General features: G+C 38.7%; 2 protein-coding genes across 3 annotated transcripts in view; one reads left to right on the top strand and one right to left on the bottom strand.

Annotated features, from left to right (window-relative positions):
• Positions 1–12,505, bottom strand: part of LOC122208712 (zinc finger protein 345) — a 100,073-nt gene that overhangs the window by 19,461 nt on the left and 68,107 nt on the right. Inside the window, exon 1 of one of the 2 annotated variants that reach the window (XM_042920065.1) lies at positions 7,972–8,200. The exons of the other annotated variant lie outside the window; for it this stretch is intronic. The gene's annotated coding sequence lies outside the window, so the exon portion shown is untranslated. Of the gene's footprint in view, positions 1–7,971; positions 8,201–12,505 lie in introns of those variants that run through there. 2 annotated transcript variants of the gene reach the window in all.
• ZNF790 (zinc finger protein 790) overlaps positions 9,731–12,505 on the top strand; it is a 31,132-nt gene continuing 28,357 nt past the window's right edge. The window contains exon 1 of the mRNA XM_042920084.1: positions 9,731–9,879. The gene's annotated coding sequence lies outside the window, so the exon portion shown is untranslated. The remainder of the gene's footprint in view (positions 9,880–12,505) is intronic.

Genomic DNA, 12,505 nt, shown 5'->3' on the forward strand with positions numbered 1-12,505 from the left:
GGGTAGCTTTTAAAAAATTCTAGAGCTTGAACCCCACTGCAGACAAATTGCATCTCAGTGTTTTTCTTGTCACCTTGTATGAGCTTTTAAGTCATTAGTTCTCAACTGTGGATAGCATTCTAGAATCATCGGTGCTTTTTTAAAACTGATGATGCCTAGGTCATATCCCAGGTGAATTAAAATCAGAATTGCTGTGGGTGGGACCCAGACATCAATAACCAAGGTTAAAAATAACTAGATTAAATTAAAAGAAATCATTAATCCTCTGTCCCTATTTGTTGCAAGTGCTTTTTTGCACCTTATGTAGCCATAAGTAAACTAACTAGAAGTGGAGAAACAGGTTCTGTCAGAGACAGCTAGGAGTACTGTGAAGTGAACAAGTTATTGTGAAGTTTAACTTGGAAATATTTACTGAAGTTTAAAATATGTGTACTCTATTGTCCCCATAATTTTACTCTTAGTGTATACCTTAGAGAATGCCTGTACATAAATATTCACTGGAACAGTGCTTGCCACAGTGATAACTATATAAAATCTAAATGTTTAAAAACTAAAGAATGATTAAACATACCACAGTACTACAATATATGGCTTTACGTGAAGCAATTAAAGTGAGACAGTTCTATACTTATGTGAACAATTCTCCACACAGAATAATAAAGCAAATTTCAAACTAGTAACAATAATTACCAAACAACTTACACTAAGTGGAAGTTTTGAGTGAATGTGCTAAGAATCCTGTTCTAAGGATTTTACATGAACCAACTTAAACCTTGGACCAATTCTATAATGCAGTTACTTTCCACATTTTGCAGGATATGCTTATAATTCTTTTCATATAGATACACTTTTAAGTGACAAAACATTACCACATACATGTATCCATATATCTAAATGTATAGGATAAAGGTAAAAAGGATAAATAATTTTTAACAGTAGCTACTTTTGGGAACTTTGGGTATACAACTGGGATTGGAGACTGTGGTCACATGGAACTTGAGCTCCTCCATAACATATAAATTATTTGTATAAAAAGATATATTCATTGACTATATATATATAATTATTACTTAACTAAAAATAAAAGTTAAAAATTTTAGCCATTCAGGCTAAGAGGATACTTGTTTACAAAGGCAACAGTTTATAAGCAAACCACATTCAACAAAAGAGGCTTGATAAAATGGTAACACTATCATACCATTACAACTCACGACAAAGATAAATGTGTAAAAACACGACAGCTATTCCTAAGGTACTTAGGCATGATAAACATGGGTTAAAGGTCAGTGACCATAGTATGATCACATTAAAAAAAGAATTCTAAGTATTTGCTCTAACAATGTGACAGCAATCTTTAATTGGTAGGACTACAGATGACCTTTGTTTTTTTTATTTCTGCTTCTCTGCATTTTCTAAATTTGTTGTAATAATTATTTTGTAATGAAAGGAACAGAGAATACAGCTATCTTCAGAAAAAAGTGACATATTTGATCGGTATTCAAAGATTTGTAAAAGGAAATGATCTAAACATGGCATAGGTACAAGTACAGTTTTTTAAATTTTAAATTAAAAAACTTTCAAATAGAGGATACAGCCTATTTAAATAATATAACACCAAGAAGGTAATGCAAAGTAATGGAAAAGGAAATAAATTATTACTGGATAAAAGACACTGGAACAATACTGAGTAAGTGAAAAATAATTGAATTTAGATCCTCAATACACAGCAAAACAAACTTAAAATGGATTAAAAGTTATGTATATAAGAGAATTGAAATGCATAATCCTGGCTCTCAATGATTTACAAGGCATTTGGGGAGCAAAATTTGCCTGTAAAATCCTTCGGAGAATAAGGCTGGATACATCATGCTCCCGGATTTTAAAGTACTGTATATGATTGTTTTGATATAGTAATCAAAAAAGTATGGTATTGGCATAAAAACAGACACACAGATCAATGGAACAGAATAGAGACCCAGAAATAAACCTATGTACCAGAAACCCAAAAATAAACTATGGTCAATAAGTTTACAACATAGGATCCAAATATATACAAAAAGGAAAGGACAGTCTCTTTAATAAATGGTGTTGGAAAAACTAGACAGCCACATGGAAAGAGTGAAACTAGATTACTATCTTAACACCATATAAAAAATTAATTCAAAATTATTTTACTGGAATGTAAAACCTGAAACCATAAAACTCCTAGAAGAAAACAGAGGCTGTTAGCTCCTTGACATTGGTCCTAGATGTTATTTTTTGGATATAACCCCATAAGCAAAGGCAACAAAAGCAAAAATAAACAAGTGGACGGGCACCTGGGTGCCTCAGGTTAAGGGTCTGACTCTTGATTTCAGCTCAGGTCATAATCTCACAGTTCGTGGGGTCAAACCCCATGTCAGGCTCTGCAATGAGCATGGAGCTTGCTTGGGATTCTCTCTGCCTCTGCCTCTCCCCCATTCGCGCATGAGAGTGCGCACACACACACACACACACTCTCTCTCTCTCTAAATATTTTTTAAAAAGTGGACTATATCAAACAAACAAAAAAAATCTTCTGAATAGTAAAGGAAATAAAAAGGGGAGAATAAAAAGGGGAGAAAATATTTGCAAATCATACATCTGACAAGGGTATATGATAATATCCAAAATATATAAAGAAAGTATAACTCAATAGCAAAGAACCTATTTGATTTTAAAAATGGGAAGAGAATCGGAATAGACATTTCTCCAAAGAAGACATACAGATGGCCAACAGGTACATGAAATGATACTCAACATCACTAACCATCAGGGAAATGCAAATCAAAACTACAGTGAGATATCATCTCACAATTGTTATCATGGCTATTATCAAAAAGACAAGGAATAACATATTGAGGAAGATACGGAGAAAAGGGAAGGAACACTTATACACTATTGGTAGGAATGTAAATTGGTGTAGCCACTATAGAAAACAGTAAGGACTCAAAAAATTAAAAACAGAATTCCCATATGAACCAGCAATTCCACTTCTGAGTATCCAAAGAAAATGAAAACACTAATTCAGAAAGACATATGAGACCATGTTCACTGCAGTATTGTTTACAATAGCCAAGATTGTTTACAATCTGAGTGACCCATGATGGATGAATAAAGAGATTTTATATTATTATTCGGTCATAAAAATGAGTGAAATCTTGCCATCTATGACAACATGGATGGACCTCAAGGTCATCTTCCTAAGTGAAGTAAGTCAGACAAAATAAATACCATATACTTTCCCTTACATGTGGAATTTATTTTTTTTAATGTTTGTTTATTTTTGAGAGTGTGTGAGTGGGGGAGGGGCAGGGGGGCACGGACAGAGGATCAGAAGCAGGCTCCATGCTGACAGCAGAGAGCCTGATGTGGGGCTTGAACTCATGAACCGGGAGATCATGACCTGAGTCAAAGTCAGACACTTAACTGACTGACCCACCCAGGCACCCCCTCACTTACATATGGAATCTGAATAAAGGCCAAGCTTGTAGACACAGAAAATAGTTGATAGTTGCCAGAGACTAGGGGTGGGGGGTGTGAAATGGGAAAAAGGGGCTCAAGAGGTGCAAACTTCCAGTCGTAAAAGAAATAAGTCATGGGCGGTTAATAATACTGTATTGCATATTTAAAAGCTGCTAGTAGCGTAAATCTTAAAACTCTTCATCACAGGAAAAAATTATGTACAGTGATGATATTAACTAGACTTACTATGAGGTCATTTCAAGATATATACAAATACCAATACACTATGTTGTACATCTGAAACTAATATGTTACATGTCAATTATACCTCAATTTAAAATAAAAGATCCTTTGGGAACCACCAAAAGGCCTTTAGTTAAGGGCTTTAAACTGTAATTGATATAAAGTTCCCAAGAATGAGAAATAGAGAAAGGGAGCTAACATTTACCGAACTTCTGATGTGTACCAAGTGTTCCACACATATCTGATTTCATTCTCAACACTGAGTGAGAATGAGAGCCTCTCATTTGCAGGTTAAACAGCTCACAGGTGGTGCAGCTGACATCAGAAACTACATCTGATACCAGAGCCCATACTTTTTACACCGTGTTATTGAGAGAATAGCATAGGTAAAATAATCTGAGATATGGTGTTTCTTTCTTTTCCTGAAGGAGCCAATATTTAAACTAAACAGTTAGTGAGAATAGATGGCAAAGATGCAGAGGCAGAAACTACCTGACAAAGGATAGTGGAGGGTAGTGGGAAGAGGTAAGGGCAGTTATAAAACATAATATGAAGAGAACAGTAAAAGCACCATACAAAACAGAATTGATTGGACCAAAATGTTATTAAAATAAAAATATTAGACAGTAAGCATCTGTCTGTATCTAAGTCTATACCTACTTTTTTTAAGATTTTATTTTTAAGTAATTTCCACACCCAACGTGGGCTCAAACTCATAGCTCTGAGATCAAGAGTTGCATACTCCACTGACTGAGCCAGCCAGGCGCCCCCTTCCTAATTTTTATATCCCTACTTCCTTTCTCTCTCTTTTTTTAATGTTTTAATTTATTTTTAAGAGACAGAGAGAGCGCGAGCACGAGTGGGGGAGGGACATAGACAGACAGGGAGACACAGAATCTGAAGCAAGTGGAGCCTGCTTCAGACACAGAATCTGAAGCAACTGGAGCCTTCAGGATCTACAGGATCTGAAGCAGGCTCCAGGGTCTGAGCTGTCAGCACAGAGCCCAACGCCAAGGCTCGAACCGGTGAACCGTGAAATCATGACCTGAGCCAAAGTCAGATGCTTAACCGACTGAGCCACATAGACGACCCAATGTCCCCAGTTTCAAAAATGTATTTGAGGAGAATAAGAATTAAAGAAAAAAAATGTTTTAATAATATACAAAGGTCATAGGTAATAGGTACTCAATATCAAAAACCCAGGCTAAAATTATTACTAGGATTGATCATTATTTGAAGTGCTCAGATTCCTGGCACTCAATGCAAAAAGGAAATACTGTAGAATGGATTATATGATTCCTAATTGCCTGGGAATATTTACAGGAGATAAGCAAGACCTTGTTGAGAAACAATAAGAAGACCTAAGTCAATTGAGAGGCTTGTATTATTAGAAGATTCCCCAAATTTCTTTTTTTTTTTTTTAAGATTTTAAAAAATGTCTTGGGGTGCCTGGGTGCCTCAGTCAGTTAAGCATCCAACTTTGGCTCAAGTCATGATCTCATGGGTTATGGGTTTGAGCCCTGCATTGGGCTCTGTGCTGACAACTCAGAGCCTGGAGACAGCTTCAGATTCTGTGTCTCCATCTCTCTCTGCCCCTCCCTTGCTCGCTCGCTCTCCCTCAAAAATAAACATTAAAAAACTTAAAATGTCTTTATTTTAAGAGAGAGGGAGAGTACGTGTGGGGGAAAGGGCAGAGAGAGGGAGAGAGAGAATCTCAACCAGGCTCCACACTGTCAGTACAGAACTGAACGGGGGGTGCAATCTCACAAACCATGAGATCATGACCTGAGCCGAAATCAAGAGTTGGACATTTAACCGACTGAGCCATCCAGTCACCCCAAGATTCCCCAAATGACTATTTATACAATTATAGATACAATGCAATTCAATCTAAATCACAAAAGATGCCTGAGTGCAACCAAGGTATTTCAAAAATTTATACGGAAATGCATAAGAACACAAACAGCCAAGACACTCTTGAGGAACAAAAGAGGACTTGCTCTAAATATTATAAAGTTACAGCGAATAAGATAGCATGATATTGCTGCAAGGAGAGAAAAATAGAGCAATGGAACAGAATATAATCTCCCAAAATACATGTAGACATAGGTGGTCACTTGATTTTTTTTACTAAAATGGTATTGTCAATCAGTGTAGAAAGATGAACTTTTCAATAAATGATACTGGAACAATTGGATACCCACATGGGGGATAAAATGAAATTAAATCACTACCTACAGGAATCAATTCCAGGTAGTGTAAAGACCTACATGTTTAAACCAACGGCTAGAAAGCTTTTAGAAGAGAACATGAGAAAATCTTCATTACCTCTACATAGCAGAAAATTTCTTAAACAAGAACTACGAAAAAAGATTCCTTACATTTTTTTTAAATTTTTTTTTAACGTTTATTTATTTTTGGGACAGAGAGAGACAGAGCATGAACGGGGGAGGGGCAGAGAGAGAGGGAGACACAGAATCTGAAACAGGCTCCAGGCTCTGAGCTGTCAGCCCAGAGCCCGACGCGGGGCTCAAACTCACAGACCGCGAGATCCTGACTTGAGCTGAAGTCGGACGCTTAACCGACTGAGCCACCCAGGTGCCCCAAGATTCCTTACATTTAAATCCAGAACCTCTATATTCATCAAAAGGCACCAGAACCTCTATATTCATCAAAAGGCACCAGAATGAAAAACTAAGTCAGAGCAGAAGAAAATATTTAGTCACTATTATACAAAAGATACACACACACACACACACACACACACACACACACACACACACACACATATATCAATTGCTATAATCAGAGAAAAACCACCCAATTAAAATTTGGCAAAACATTTGAACAAGCATTTTACAAAAAAGGACGCCCAGGTGGGCAAGAATTGGTGTTACATTTCATTGATAATAAAGAACTATCAATTAAATGTGATAACATTAGACAACCACCAAACTGTCAAAAATTTAAAAGTATGATGATGCCAAGGGCTGGCATGGATGTAGAGCAAAAGGAACCTTTGTGAACTGCTGATACAAGTAAAACACTTGCACAGTATCTTTAGAGAACAGTTTGACGTTGTCTAGTAAAACTGAAGATGTACAATTTCTATCCCTCAGCAACTTAATCACAATTTTAGTATATATGCTAAAGAAATGCAAGCACATGTGTACCAAAATATGTGCACAAAATACTAGTGGTCACAATGCTTGTTATGACCAAAAACTGGAAGTCAAATATCCATGAAAAACAGAAAGGATAAATAGTAAATTGTGATGCTATCATACAAGATAATATATATATATATATATATACATATATATATATATATATATATATATATAGCAATGGAAAAAATGGAAAAAATTAACTGTAGTTACAGGAAACATGAATGAAGCTCACATTTTTTTATTAAAAAAAACACAAAAGAATGTCTACTTATACAAAGAGAGAAAACAGACATAAACTAAACCTATATGATTTTGGAATGCATACATAGGTACTAAAATTCTAATGTAAGGCAAAGAAAACATCACAGTGGTTATCACCAGAGGAGCACAGTTATTTGTGATTGTGGAGGGGTACATCAGAGGTTTCTTTAGAGATAGTTGTATTTTATTTCTTAGGTACTCCTTACATGAGTCTTTACAATTATATATTAAACAATACAAATAAGTAGGATATGCTATTTCTGTATCTAATTTAAGAGCAAAAAAATAAGCCAGAGGCATTCAAAAAAAATACGCACTTCTAAAAATGTTTCAAATATTAAATCATGTGGGAAAAAACTTAAATTTAATTTTATGTAAAAAATGTAGGCCATAATGGTAAATGCTGAATGAATTCAATTTTTAAAAATCACATTTTATATATGTACATAAAACACAGTGGGGAGAAAATACAAAAAAGTAAGCATTGATTTTTAACCGGGAATGGACATTTTCTTCAAAAGATGTACTTCTGAAATTGTTTAAAATAATCATATTTTACTTTTACAAGTAGGAGGAAACAGTATTTTTTTTTTTATGACAGCATAAAGGAAAATTAAACCATTTGACAACTTAGTAAGAGAAAATCAGGTGTGTGAGGGGTTAGGGTGTGCAGTCACTCACATTTTATCAAAGGGGAAATTCCAGGGGTCAAGTCACCTGATGGACAAGAATTTTCAAGAGGAGGAAAGCAAGTCAAGTCCTGACAAAGAAAAGGGGATTCCAGGGAAAAAGGGGAAACAACACAACAAACTACCTTGCAGGAGCCTTGTGGATTTTCAACAGCCATTCTTTCCTCCACTCTGGAAGCGTCTGTGCAAGCAAAGCAGAGCTGGGGAAAAAGAAAGAAGTCAGGAAACACCAGGCTCTTCTGGGAGTCCAGGTCAACCAACCACCCGTCACCTATACATGTAGGTCAGGCAAGGCTAGGGTGCCTGTTCAACACCAGCATCAAGACAAGAGCAGGGTGACTGTAGTTCTGGGCAGAATCTGTCCCTGAGCTCACAGAGGTCTCCTGGGAACAGAGCGCTGGAGTCACAAAGGCACACAAAGGCGCCCCACAACTACAGTGCTATACGGACACATATTGCCACAAACTCACTCACGCCACGAGGACACAGGCACCCCAAACCTAAACACAACTGGCTGCACATGGTCACACGAGCATACACACTGCAGGAATAGACACAGTCACAATCGCAGTCATAGGCACCCCACACTCTCACATTCCGACTGCCACACTTCATGGGGACACAGTGACAATAACGAATTCACACGCACCCTACACTAATAATATCACAAATACACACACCTTGGGTAAACACAATCACCGATCTCACAGTTAAGGCATCCCATACCCACAGTTCAGCAAATGGTCATAAACACACACACACACACACACACACACACACACACACACACACACACACAAGAAGACACCCAGTTTTACAAACGCGGTCAAAGAACGCTACACGCGCAAACACCCGGTCACACAATTACCTCATTACACATGAACAATCATAACCGCAAATCAAGCCCCCCTTCCCCGCCCTCACAGTTCCGTACACGCTCACATTGGCACACAGTCACATTCAGACACACACCCTCCTCACAATCTCCCCCTCTCAGTTGGCTCCCCACACACCCTGCACAGGCCAGAGGTTCCAGACACGCCGGCCCAATCCCGGGCTCCGGGCCACCTCACCTACGCCTCCTTCGGTACAGGTAGTACCTCTCTACTTTACTTGGAACAAGTCGAACGCAGGAGCTCGCGCAGCGCCCTGGGGCCGTTTGCTCCAACCCGCCAGAAGATCCCGCCCACTGCTCAGGAGAAGGTCCAGTTCTCGCGGGAGTGAGCACTGAGCCTAGAGGCCTCTGGGAGATGTAGTACAGAATGCGACAGGTTTCTGGAAAGCTGTCGCCCGGATATATCCCAATTTCCCCGAGGCGTGGAGCCCGGACCTAGCCAAAACTGGGCCTTCCCGCTGAGCCGCGCTCCGGGGGCTTCCGCGAGCGTCAGCTAAGGACTCCGTCGACCAAACTGTAGACAGGCTCCTGTGAGCATTCCTGTTGACCATGGCTGGTCCTTGATCTGCAGACCCTAGTTCAGCAAGAATCCCCCTGCCCTTGATACTTAACCACGCTCCTCTTAGTAATCATTTATCCACTGACTCCCTCACGCGGTGCATTGGATATAAATCCCTGCTATGTTATATACTGACTTGAGTTCAATCTCTCTCTCTCTATTGCAACAATCTTTCATAAAGTCTTCCTTACCTGTTTAACTTGTCTGGTGCAATTTTTCGTTGACACAGCCCTCAGAGCGGCCCTCTCCAGCTTTGGTAGTTCACCTGTAACATACTGGGTCCTACAGGCATCCTTCTCAGGCATCCTGGGAATCCCAGTCCTGGCCTTCGCCAATGGCCAGATGGACCAGGCCAAGCTGCCTAAGCTGCCTCCTCTAGAAGCTGGCCACACTTAAGTGCCCTGATGGTGCTCAGAATTCTGCTTTGCCCTGAGTACCAAGATGTTCTTGAGGCAGACTGCTTCGGAACTTGTCGGGGAGCCAGGAGAACGAACCGAATGTGGACGGGAGCATCTGTGACCAAACCAGCCTGGGGAGTTTGAAAGGGAGAAATCTTCAAGCCCAGTTATATATTTGAAGGTAGGCAAAGAAAGTGTGAGACAGCGGTGAGATTACATGTGTGACTGGTTGGAGGAGGATAGTTGAGTGTAAGAGAAACTGCATGTGAGTAAAATTGGTGAGTGTGAACAGAATGGTGGGATCAAGACTATGTGTGACTTCGTGAGGCTAGAGGGTCATATCATGGGCGTGTGTGGTTGGAATAATTGTGTGCATGTGGTGGGGCAAGATTGTGTGTGGATCTGTGGGTAAGTGTATGAGTATTTGTGTTATCACCTAAATGTGGGTCATCTCAGCATGGGTGGCTGAGATGGTGGAGGAATCTGAATCCTGCAAGCCTCATTTCCTGTTCAAACTAATAATAAGGGCATGTCTTCCTGGAGTTTCAATTTTAAGAGGGAAAAGCTACATAATTTATATAATAAATAACTTGCAGCATTCTTATATAAACACTTAAGATTCCAAACATTTGTTCTGGAACAGAATAACAAATCAGTATGACATTTTAAACAAGGTACATTTTGCTATAGGGGTACCTGTTTTGTCCACAATCTTGCCCCCAGACATTTACTCTTCTCTGTTCTTTGGGAGTCATTGGTAGAGTAAACACTCAGAGACGTGACTGTTCAATTCAAACAGGAGCATCAGCCACAACTTAAAGATGTTCAGATGGGGGCGCCTAGGTGGCTCAGTGGGTTAAGCGTGTGACTCTTGATTTCAGCTCAGGTCATGATCTCATGGTTCATGAGATCAAGCCCTGTGTCTTGCTCTATGCTGACAGCATGGAACCTGCTTGGGATTCTCTCTCTGCCTTTATCTCTCTCTCAAAATAAATCAATAAACATAAAAAAAATAATTGATGTTCAGAGGAATCTGTACAGCAATGTGATGCTGGAGAACTAGAGCAACACAGCCATATTAGGCGTGGATAGCTCTCTGTATAATTCAATTTCTGAAAGTAAAGTGCTGTCTCTTTTCCATTTCTGAAATACTTAGAACCTTTACACGGCATAGTAGATTCAGCTTTGAGATGCAAGCTTCAGATATTCTCAATCCTCTGCTATATCATTGTATATGCTCAACCTTTAAGGTAAAATGTTACTTCTTTCATTCCTCTTTATATGGCAACGTCCTGAAAGGCCCAGGCTCAGTCTGAGTTTGGGGATGGTACTTGAATTAAAGTCTTAGGTCATTTTCCTATGTATGGACTATCATATCACCAAACTGAATGAAATCTTTAAGTTGGAACAAGAAGAGAGGCCATGGGTGGTGAATAGAGGAAAGGTAAAGGAGGTTTTGTACAAGAGAGTGAGTGGAATAAGGCAGAACGCAGATGTTCAGTGAGAGAGCTGACGGCCCTGAAATGTTTTTCAGGATTTCCTTCATAGGCCTTACTCTCCTTGAGTTTCAGTTGACATGAACCCTTCTGTCCTCATTGTTCCTCTATCAGTGCCCTCTTTTATTTAAGTAATCCTAGAGGACCATATTCTGTTCATTTTGAGAGTCTACATATGCACTCAGCCCTTCATAAATCTGCAGTCTTTCGAAACTATTATTGTTGCACACTGCAGTTTCTTTTTATTACATTCTGCTTTCTATCTTTCCATTGCTAAAAGCTTCAGGGTTATATTTTACATCTGCATTTCACAGTCCTATTTCAGCAACCTTCATCACCTCTCAAAGTTACTAGCTTAGGAACTTAGTAACTTTCCTCCTGGCTCTCCTTTCTGTCAACTTTTTTTTTTTTCACAATTGTTTTTATTTTATTTTTATTTTTTTAATGTTTTTTATTTTTGAAAAAGGGAGAGAGTGAGCATGAGCAGGGGGAGGGGCTGAGAAAGAGGGAGACACAGAATCTGAAACAGGCTCCAGGCTCTGAGCTATCATCACGGAGCCCCACATGGGGCTTGAACCCACAAACCATGAGATTATGACCTGAGCTGAAGTCAGACTCCTAAGCGACTGAGCAACCCAGGTGCCCCATTTCACAGTTGTTTTTAAAGGAATCATCTCATTGATCTTAAAAATGTAAACAAGGTTATAGTGAAAAAAAAAGAAGTCTCCCTTTCACTATTTCTCTTCTCTACATGTATCTACTGTGGCTAGTTTCTTATGTAAACTACTTTGAGTAATTCTATGACTATACCAACATATCTATGTATATAAGGCCCCTTATCTTTATTTTTCACAAATTTTAATATAAAGCATCTTATTTTTTACTATTATTTCTTAGGAGACATCCCATATTAATACATATTCCTTGTTCTTACGGTGGCATAGTATTTTGTGGTGGGGGAAATGTCATACTTTCATACCATATTCGTGAATTTTTAGGATGTTTTCAGGTTTCTACAATTCTAGAATGAATATCTTTATATATTCAGCTTTGCACAGATGTGCAGGCATCTTTGTAATAAATTCCTCTAAGAAGTGCTGGGTCAGAGGCATTGTATAAATATTTGCAATCCACATAAGATGAATCACTTTCCATTCCCACCAAAAAACTTATGAAAGTTCATGTTTCCTGTTCTTGTCAAACACTGTATTTTTGATTTAACAGCTCAATTGACCTATTGAGCCTTTATATGTGCCAGGTTATATTCTAGGAAAGCATCAGTGAAAAAAAATGGCCAAAATTTCCTTTCCT

The sequence above is a fragment of the Panthera leo genome, chromosome E2, assembly GCF_018350215.1.
Source record: "Panthera leo isolate Ple1 chromosome E2, P.leo_Ple1_pat1.1, whole genome shotgun sequence".
NCBI lineage: Eukaryota > Metazoa > Chordata > Mammalia > Carnivora > Felidae > Panthera > Panthera leo.